The sequence below is a fragment of the Microcebus murinus genome, chromosome 13, assembly GCF_040939455.1.
Source record: "Microcebus murinus isolate Inina chromosome 13, M.murinus_Inina_mat1.0, whole genome shotgun sequence".
In the NCBI taxonomy this organism is placed as follows: domain Eukaryota; kingdom Metazoa; phylum Chordata; class Mammalia; order Primates; family Cheirogaleidae; genus Microcebus; species Microcebus murinus.
The window spans coordinates 42,348,724-42,358,625 of NC_134116.1; the positions used below are offsets into that span (position 1 = coordinate 42,348,724).

Consider the following 9,902-nt stretch of genomic DNA (forward strand, 5'->3'; position numbering starts at 1 on the left):
GTGCCTTGGTTCCAGAATATATTTGATATGCTTATTTATTGAGCTCATTGATTTGAAGGAATAACAAAGTAGGACAAAAACTGCTAAATTTTTGTTAAAAACAAATAATACTTTTATATTCATCTTTCAAAAGTATTTTATGTTTTTCTCAATAAATGTGATAAGCCACATATTCATTTACATCATTCCATAAAAATTTAAGAGGGACTGCAGGAGAAGTGACAGAACTATTGATGTTTCTTGACTTACTGCAACATAGAGTAGTAAAAGTTTATTATTCTGTCAATTACTTTTCAAGAATGACCATTCTTTCCTTGAACTGGTTTATGTGTACTCTCACAATTCTAATACAACCCGACACTAAATGGAACTAAATGACAGCATAAACTAATATTAGAGAAAGATATCATGTTGTTGTTGACCTACACACTGAAACTGGCTCAAAAATAAATGCAAAGTCTAGAATTCTCTTTCCACAGTACTTACTTTGACTACAACTTTACCACTCAGTAGGGGAAAGTATTCTGTAAGACAATACAGAAGTGTGTAATGTGAGAGCAGTAACATATATATATATATATATATATGTTGTGTATGTGTGTGTGTGTATATATATATATATATATACACACACACACATACACACAACAGAACTGAAAACACAAAATCGCACACCCTTTAATAGGTCTTTTAAAAAGTCTTATCAGTCATCTTGATTTCTCACATGTCAACTTCATTTTGTTTCCATTAGATATTTAGTGCATGTTTTATGCAGGGTTTCTCAGAATATAAGGTGCTCAGGTATCATTCAAAGTGTGTGTGAATATTAGACTCTAATACAGTAAATCTGGAATAGGATTTGGGATCCTGGATTTTTTAATATACTACTTTAATACACTACAATTAATTGGCAATAATGCCAATGCTGCTGATATAAATACTGTACTTTTAGAAGCAAGAAACTACACAGTTAAAAGAAATAAAAAGTTAACCAGCTTTTAAAAATCTCTGAAATCCCCAAATCTATTTCTTGAGGTAAGATGAAATCTGACAGAATTTGAAGGAATAGACAGAAAATTAATGTGTCTCTGTCTCATATTTTAGAATATTAGGAAGTTTTCTTATTTTGAAAGTGCATTGTAATTTACAGAATAATTCTTAATTCTGGCCATACATTATAATTACGTGATGACTTTTGAAAAAACAATATGGACTTTTTTTGTGACCATGATGAAGTGACAGGGATTAGATGTAACCTTGCATCTGAAATAATGGAGCAAAACATATGAAATAATAGTTTTCAATCATTGTACAATAGAAATGCAATATTATGAGCTTTGAGAAAAGGAAAACAAATTAAGGAAGCCCTATGATTGCTTTCATTTCTACTAGGAAGCACATTCTAATCGTTGTAACACAAATGGGTATCTTAAGGGATCTTGGTGTACTTGGTAAGCTGGGGACACAGAAATTGGTGTTGAAAAGTCTATGTGCCAATCAGAGAGGGATGAGAGGAGACAACAACAATAAAATAAAGGAATAATGGCCAGAAAATATCCAACTTTGATGAAACTATAAAATCAATGATCCAAGACACTCCACAAATCCCAAAAGAATAAACACAAGAAAACCGTACCAAGACCCATTACCATCAAATTCCTGAAAACCAATGATAACAAGAAAATATAAAAAACAGTCAGAGAAACAATATCATATTGAGCACAAAGAAACAAATATAAAAATAACTGAAGATTTTTCCTAGAAATCAAGCCATATGACAACAGAACAATATTTTCAAGTACTGAAAAAAATATAAACTGTCAACTTAGATTTCCGTAATCAGTGAAATTTATTTTTCAGAAATAAAGGTGAAATAAATAAAGACATTCAAATAAACAAAGACAGAAAATTTATTCTCTGCAGATTTTGATTACAAGAAATGCTACAAAAAGTTCTTTCAGAAGAGGAAAAATGATGGTAGGAGACTTGGATATATATAAATAAATCAAAATTATCATGAATGATAATAAATATAACTCAATTTTTCTGCCTTTATTTTGCTATGGAAATTTGACTATTTAAAACTGAAATATATTATGGAGTTTATTATACATGTAGAAGTAAAATGAATAAAAATGAAAACACAAAGATAGGAAGATGAAGTGGAATTATTTTCTAGTGTTTTCACATTAAATGTGAAATGAAATAATCACATGTGAGGGTAAATTGTGATTGGTTAAAGATGCATATTTTATACCTTCGAAGCACTAAAAGATAAAATATATGTTGCTATTAGGTCAACATGAGATAAAATGGGATATTTATTACAAAGAAGAATTGAAAGGAGCAACAAAAAACAACAACAAATGGGAAAATCAGGAAATAAAGAACAAAATAGTAGATTTAAACCTAATAGAGATAATTACATTGAAAGAAAATTGTACACCAGACATAAACATTCCAACTACAGTTAACAAGAAAAGATTGTCAGACTGTATTTGAAAAGAGAATGACACAGTATATACTGTTAAAAATAACACTTTAAATATAAAGGCAAAAGTAAAATAACAATAAAATGATAAAAAAAATATCCACCACAAATCACTAATCATGAGAATGTTTGAGTGGTCATGTCAATATCAGAAAAAGCAGATTTCAGTAAAATGAATATTATAGGTAATAAAGATGGTTATCCAATAATAAATATTGCATCAACTGTCCAAGAAGGCATAAAAATCCAAATTCTGTACCCATCTCATAACAAAGCTGAAAAATTCAAGAGAACTGAAAGGAGAGACAAATTGGCAATTATATTTATAGCTTTCATCATTTTACACTTGGTAAATGCTAGCATAGTTAGACAGAAACCAGGAAGATTTAGAAAACCTGAACAACAATATCAATCAACTTGACCTAATTGACATTTATAGTACACTCTAGCCAGTAACAGCAGAACACAAATTCTCTTTGAGTGCACATGGGACTATTTTACAATATAAACAATTACAATATAAGCAATATTGAGGTGTGTTTACTTTTGTATATATAATAATAATATGCTTACAGAGGAAAATGTTCATATACTTAGAAATTACATTCGTGAGAATATAAAAATAAAATGTCTTGCATGTGCAACCAAATACACTAATCTTTTGACTTTTCTGAATATTGAATGGGCAATGAAAAGGCCAGGAATAAAGTAACAACAGGAGAGAGAGAAAACATGATGTTACCCTCTCTACTACACTGACTTCTTAAGCAGAGTCAACTAGTCCTCATGCAAAATCCTGGTGGGACAAAACAACAAAAAAAACCAGAATAACAAAACAAAACAAACAAACAAACAAAAAAACTGCACATGTCCACATGTCAATCATTGTTTTAGATAATTTCCAAGTTATGCTTACTCTCACATACATACCATCACATATACATATTATTACATGTACATAGCCAGCCCCCACTGCCACTCAACTACCTTCCTTGACTTCCACCACACACACATAGAAACACACTTTTAGACTCTATTTGTGACACTAGGTTTTTAGCATAACTGAAAACTTTTGGCTTTGCCTATCTTGTTTTTTCTAGGGTTTAGGAAGGATCCTTTGCTTTAACTCACTGCACCACTGCACCATGGTACATGGACTGGAAATTTGCTACTCGCTACTTGACTCTAGGACCAGCAACATTAGAATTGCCTGGAAGTTTGTAGAAATTGCAGAATCTTAGTATCCAACTAGACCTACCAAATCAGAATCTGCATCTTAAGAAAAATTCCCAGTTCATTCTGATGTATATGACAGTTTGAAAAGCATCAGTTTGGAAGTTAAGCTTCATAAAAGTGTGAATATATACATATATATATATATATATGTGTGTGTGTGTATATGTATATATATACACACACACACACACACGCGCATATGTTGGTGCTATGGTCTGAGTTCGTGTCCCTCCAATAATCTTACTTTGCAATCCTCACTGCCAAGGTAACAGTACTAGAAAGTGGGGCCTTTGAAAAATGATTAAGTCACTGGCGTGGCACCTTCATGAATGGAATTGGTGCTTTTATAAAGGATTCCCATGAGACACTTATGCTCCTTCCTCCATCAAAAAGACAGCTGTGCATGAACCAATAAGTGGGTGCCCACCAGAACCTGACTCTGGTAGCACCTTGATCTTGGACTTTCTAGCCTCTAGAATTGCAAGAAATGTTTACACTATTTTGCTATAGCAGCCTAAATGGACTAAGACAAACACAAACCTTAGACTGTTCATATACTTTGTGCATAATACAATTGTTAGAAAAGCTAAGCAATATTTTATTGTATCTAAAAATTACTTAGACCATAGTCATCATGCTGCTTACATCTGTCAGTTTGCACTGCTTTATTTTCTGACATCAAAATTCCTTTTAAATTTGTGGCAAAGAATGGTTCTTCATTCTTTACATTTGTTGTCAAGAAAATATTCACTTTTATCCTCATTTGAGTAAAAAGTAAACACGACATACTTTTAAGTGAAAAAGTAGACATATATTTATATAGATGGGAATTTATTTTTCATATCAGATTATATTATCAAAATGAGAAATTATACTTTAATGTAGAAAGCCAGAGAAAATGAGTACCTTTCATAATTGTTTCCTCTTTTATTAGATCCAGAAGTTTTGGTGTTTGTAATTATGTTTGTGTTGAACTGAAGCCATTCATTTCCAACTACTTCCTACCTTTTTATGTGTTTAATCCTTGGCCTTGCCTAATCCATTTATTTCCTTTTAGGATTGTGATTGGATTTCAGCCACTTCAAAGGCAACTCAACACCCAAAATAAGTTAAGTACTTTGTCACTATAATAAATAAGACTATGTTGAGATGGCACATTTATGTTTATATCCAATCAAGTAACTGCAGTCAGTTTGAGTTTGAGGGATTAGAGGGTTGATTGAAGAAAGATATATGACCGGGAGGAGACAGAAACACACACCAAGCTTTATCTGGGCAGTGCTTTCAGAAAATTACAGGAAGGAGTCAGAAACATCCCTCATAGCACACAAACTTTCAAAGTAGGAGTGTGGGAACATAACACAGAAAGAAAGGAGGGCAGCAGAACTCACAGGTAGGGAGAGATTGGAGGAAGAATTTATTTATGATGGGAATCTTTGGTTAAGAGTATTCCAAAGGACATATACAAAGCTTAGGGTCTTTTGTGGCCCCAGGGATTATTTTACCTATGGCTAGCAGATGTTGGGTGCAGTCTTGCTGAGTATGCAAAGCAGGCAGACTCTAAATGGCTAAGAAGATATGTTTATTTGGAATATAAAGCAATTGGATTGTAAAACTTTGACTTTGGCACTAGTAAGTTTTTTGAGCCTATCAGTCTTATGTGAAGAAATAAACAACACAGGGTCAATATAATAGGACCATCTTTAACCTATTTATGTAAAAACACACATGAACGTATTTGGCATATGATAAGGTTTCAATATTTAATTGCTGCCAAATGTTAATTGTTAACTCTAAATAAGAAAACCCTTGCTATACTGTTTGTGACTATAGAAGAACCAGATTTTATTCAATAGAATTATTTGCAGCTATAAGTATGGACAAAGGAAAGCAAAACATTAGGAAAAAGAAAATAAATATAAAATGTAAATATCATTTAATGTGGTAAATCTTTGAGAACTGTATAAGTTTCAGACCTTGTTCATAATATTTATTCTCATTAAATTAAAAAGATTTCAAATAGCATTATATGGCTTTGCTTTAAAAAATTAGGTCCAAAGAATCCAAAGAAAATCCAAGGAAAAGAAATAAAATTAGCCTTACCACCATCATCTTCAGTTGTATTTTATGTTTTATTTTTTATTTTTTTGGATTTATTATCTTTTTATTATTGTTATAGGGGTTCATTTATATCCTGAATATTTGTCCTTTGTTAGAAATATTGTTTTCAAATGTTTTATCCCAGTCTGTGACTTATTTCATTTTCTTAACAGTTTCTCCTCATGAACAGAAGTTTTTAACTTTGATGAAGTTTAATTTCTCTTTTTTTTTCATTTATGATTGTAACTTTCTAGATACTGCATAAGAAAACGTTGCCTACTCCTAATTCACAAATATATTTTGTCATGTTTCTTCTAAAAGCTTTATAGTTCTAAGGTCAGATCCATGATTCATTTCAAAGTATTTTTGTGAAGCATTTGAGGTAAGGGGTGAGGTACATTTTGTTTCCAGTGGAATATCCAGTAGTTCCAGGGTCATTGCTGGGATATACTCCACTTGGTCAGGATGAATTCATCCTGTAAATTGTTGGATTCTATTTGCTAATCTTTGTTAAGAATTTTGTTGTTTATCTTAGTGTTTCTCATTCTCAGAACTATTGACATTTTGGGCCAGATAATCCTTCATTGTGGGGTTCTGTCCTATGTATTACAGGATGTTTAGCATCATCCCTGGTCTCTACCCACGGGATGCCAACAGCATTTCTTTCATAAGTTGTGACAACCAAGAATGTCTCTAGACAATGCCAAATACCCTCTGGGGGGAAAAATCACCCCCCAGTGCAGAACTGTTTATCTATGTTCCTGAGGAATATTTTATCTGTAATTTCCTTTATTTTTGCTTTTTGTTTTTATAATACTTTAATCAAGTTTTGCTGTTACCCCTTTGCTGGCCTCCTCTATTTTCTCATGTTTTTGTAGCGCTGGCATTCTTTTTTCCTTACATGTTTGATTTCACTCATCCTCTCCTCCCTCCTCCCACCTGCATGATTTCTGTTGAGTTTTATTTCTATCTCTGCATGTGAGTTCTGATCTGTTAGTTCCAATTTAATAGTGAGTACACATGGTGTTTGTTTTTATATTCTTGTGCTACTTAGGAGAATGGTCTCCAGTTCCATCCAGATTGTTTTAAAAGGTATTAATTCATTTATGTCTGAGTAGTCCTCCATGGTGTGTGTGTGTGTGTTTGTGCATATGTGTGTGTGTGTGTGTGTGTGTATGTATATATATATATATCTCACATTTTATTAGTCTACTCATGAATTGATGGGGACTTGGGTTGATATCATATCTTTGTGATTGTGAATCGTGCTGCAATAAACATTCTAGTACAAGTGTCTTTTGATAAAATTACTTTTTTCCTTTGGGCAAATACCCAGTAGTGGGATTGCTGGATCAAATGGTAGGTCTATTTTTAGTTCTTTGAGGAATCTCCATACTATTTTTCATAGAGGTTGCCCTAGTTTATAGTCCCATCAACAGTGTATAAGTATTCCTTTCTCTCTGCATCCACTCCAGCATCTACTGTTTTGAAAAGTTTGATAAAAACCATTCTCACTGGGGCTAGGTGATATCTCATTGTGCTTTTCATTTGAATTTTCCTGATAATTAATGACTTTGAACATTTTTCATGTGCTTATTAACCATTAGTGTATCTTCTTTTGAAAAGCTTCTGTTCAAGTATTTTGCCCACTATGTAATGGGGTTGATTTTTTTTTCTTGCTGATTTGCTCCAGTTCTTTGTAGATTCTGGTTATTAGCCCTTTATGAGATGTAGAGCAAATACTTTCTCCCATTCTGTAGGCTATTTGTTCTGTTGATTGTTTCCTTGGCTGTGCTTCAGTTGTACTTTAAAAAGTATTTCCAATGGTAAATAAGCTCTATTGAGTTACTTTATGAAATTGGTTATTTATAATATATATAGCATAAAATAATATATTATATAATATATATTTTAAATGTAATTTTATAAATTTTTTTGTCTTTCTAGTTACACAATATATGTATAATATTAAAATCCACATATAATAATACACTTTTCTTTGTCATGCAACTTTTATTTATTTAATAGTCTCATGAGAACCTGTATGAATCTCTTCTACAGAAACAATCAAAAGGGATCAAAAAGAATATGCAATAAGTAACTTGTTTCATTTGAGTATATACTTGAATCAAGTTGGGCCTTCCCTTACTTAATTTATAATAGATAGAGAAGCTGATAATTTTTAAATTAATTATTATTATTTTTTTCAGAGACTGAGTCTCACTCAGCCACCCAGGCTGAAGTGCACGATCATAGCTCATTGTAGCCTTGAACTCCTGGGCTCAAGCAATCCTTGTGGCTCAATCTTCCTAGTAGCTGGAACTACATACATGCAACACCATGCCTGGTTAACTTTTTTAAAAATTGGTTTTTTGGAGACAGGGGAGTCTTACTAAGTTGCCCAGACTGGTCTCAAATTCCTGACCTCAAGAAATCCTCCCATCTTGCCTCCAAAATAGCTGGGATTACAGGTGTGAGCCATTGCACCCAGCTGATAAGTTTTTACTTAAAGTTACTTACCATATATTTAAGAATATTATTAGTACTCCATTAAATATATTATGTAGTTTTTATAGTCTAGCTGCTATAATAAAATGTTCTTTTAAAATTAAGCACAATTTGTTCTAAAAGTCAAAGTGCAAATTGGCAATACTAACCCCAAAGGGCATTATATATAAAATGAGAATAATATACCTTCTATGTTTAAAAGGATATAGTAGGATGGGAAAGTATATTTGAGACTTTATGTTATTTTAAAGTAAATAAAATTATTCTTATTTCTTTCTTTTTTTTTTTAGATTTTAATCTTTAATATGTAATATTGCTTTAGGAAAGTTTTTCCCTGAACCAAGAATACAATGCTAATTATATAAAAAAAAAAAATACACACATAAATAGTTCTCCAATTTCCCAGGAAAATGTCCAAGTATAACTTCTAGAATAGTCAAGTTTTTTGTTTTAATTATAATTAAAGTCTTGGTCATCTCATTTATTAGCTCTGTAACTTACCTATTTAAATTAAAGAAATGTTATTAGACAACCATTACAATTTGTAAATGTAAGGTGCCATTATTGAGTAAATAAATTCCTCCATCAGTGGATGTGTCCCTTCTCCCTTAAACTAATGAAGCAGCAATATACATTAGTTTAACTTTATTAGATGATACACTGCTGCAAATGCTAATTCTCTCTCCTCCCCCATGTTTACCTTGTGTATACGTGTGAGTCGGCTACAATGCCTCGACATTGTCTTCAATAATCAACAACAAGATGAGCTAGGCTTGGGCTTTCTGTGAAGACTGATGGTGTCTGTCTGAATCAGAGACCTGACTTGCTATCTTCGGTGGCAAGAACTCTTCGAACCCCTTCCTCAAAGGCTGCAGCGACATTTGTGGCATCTTTTGCACTCGTTTCAAAATATGGATAGTCGCTGTAGTCTCTGCACCAGGCCTGGGCTTCTCCTGCAGACACCTGCCGTTCACTTATGTCAATCTTGTTACCCAAAATCACAAATGGAAAGCTTTCGGGCTCTTTCATATCTGCATAATATATGAATTCTTCCCTCCAGTTAGTGAAGTTCTTGGAGCTTTGCGAATCATCGACAGACAGTAAGCAGTAAGTAAACTGCGTCCTCAGGCTTCAGAATCGCTCTTGCCCCGACGTGTCCCAAATCTGCACGGTAACAAAAAGCCCATCCATCTCCAAATCGTTATTTAAAAATGCCACACCTGTCGAATGGAAGAGCTGGGTATCAAACTTATCAGTTTCATATCTGTTCATAAGAGGACTCCTCCCAACTCCACCACCATCTCGAAGGAGAATTGCTTTAAGAAGCGATGATTTTCCTGCCATTATTAATCTCAAGAGCTTTGATGTCAGAATCCTTAATTGTTAAATTAAAGCATCGTTATCCCCTAGTCTTGTTGAGAAGATTCACTCAGACGAGGAGGGAAAGTGTTCCATCACAATGCCAGGCTACTTACAGGAGTACAGGAAGTTTCTCCTGGCCACCCGGAGGACGCCCTGGGAACTGCGGGCTGGCCTGTGTGGGTGCAGTGAGCACAGAAAGAGGGTG

At 33.1% G+C, this 9,902-nt stretch overlaps 1 pseudogene; it reads right to left on the minus strand.

The window, feature by feature from the left end:
• Positions 1-9,086: 9,086 nt before the first annotated feature.
• Positions 9,087-9,679, minus strand: LOC105876437 (ras-related protein Rab-9A-like; annotated as a pseudogene).
• Positions 9,680-9,902: the final 223 nt, after the last annotated feature.